The sequence below is a fragment of the Triticum dicoccoides genome, chromosome 7A (genome assembly GCF_002162155.2).
Source record: "Triticum dicoccoides isolate Atlit2015 ecotype Zavitan chromosome 7A, WEW_v2.0, whole genome shotgun sequence".
NCBI lineage: Eukaryota > Viridiplantae > Streptophyta > Magnoliopsida > Poales > Poaceae > Triticum > Triticum dicoccoides.
The window spans coordinates 385,351,937-385,353,078 of NC_041392.1; positions in this window are offsets into that span (position 1 = coordinate 385,351,937).

Genomic DNA, 1,142 nt, shown 5'->3' on the forward strand with positions numbered 1-1,142 from the left:
GACTTCTACTTTTGTATTTTCTTTTCTTTTATTTCTTTTTCTGTTTTATTTCATTTTAAAATACTTAGGCACTTTATAAAAATGTGTTTATTACACCATAATTACATATGTAAATTATGGCACCGCCCGAACATTTTTGTTCTAAGTTTTGAAAACATTTATTATTTAACTTTATTTTAAATTTGAATTTGTCTCAGTTTTGAACTAACAGTAGATTAGCAAGAGTAATCGTGGTGACGTGGCACCATTTGCGTGGATTTACTGTAGCTTGATTACCCGGGAATTACAAAACTCCTCCACTACAAGAAATCTCGTCCCGAGATTTAGGAGGTAGAAGGAAATAGTGCGGGGTATTCATCACGCAGGCGGTCCTCACGTTCCCAAGTGGCTTCATCTTCAGAGTGATGCGACCACTGGACATTGAGGAATTTGATCGCCTTTTGATGTGTGAGGCGTTCAGCTTGGTCAAGAATGCGGACCGGATGCTCTTTGTAGGAGAGGTCCTCTTGCAATTCGAGCACTTCATGATCCATTGCTCGGATTGGATCCTTGAAGCAACGGCGGAGTTGTGACACGTGGAACACATCGTGAACCTAGGAAAGGTTTGGCGGAAGCTCCAGTTGATATGCCACTTTTCCACGCCTTTCGAGAATAGTGAAGGGACCGATATAGCGAGGAGCTAGCTTGCCCTTGATCCCGAAGCGGTGAGCACCCTTCATTGGTGTAACTCGAAGAAAAGCCTTTTCGCCAGGTTGATAGACCATGTCTTGGTGATGACGGTTATACTGACTTTTCTGACGTGACTGAGCAGTCTTGAGATTCTCACGAATAATGCGAACTTGTTCTTCAGCCTGTTGGATAATATCCGGATCGAAGAGTGGACGTTCCCTAGTTTCTGACCAGTTCAGAGGGGTCTGACACTTTCGTCCATATAACACTTCGAAGGGGGACATCTTCAGACTAGCTTGAGAGCTATTATTATAAGAGAACTCGGCATATGGAAGAGATTCCTCCCATTTCTTGTCGAAGGAAATTACACAAGCTCGAGCATGTCTTTGAGAACTTGGTTAACACGTTCAACTTGACCTTGCGACTGAGGATAAAACGCAGTACTGAATGACAGATGAGTTCCCATAGCTTCT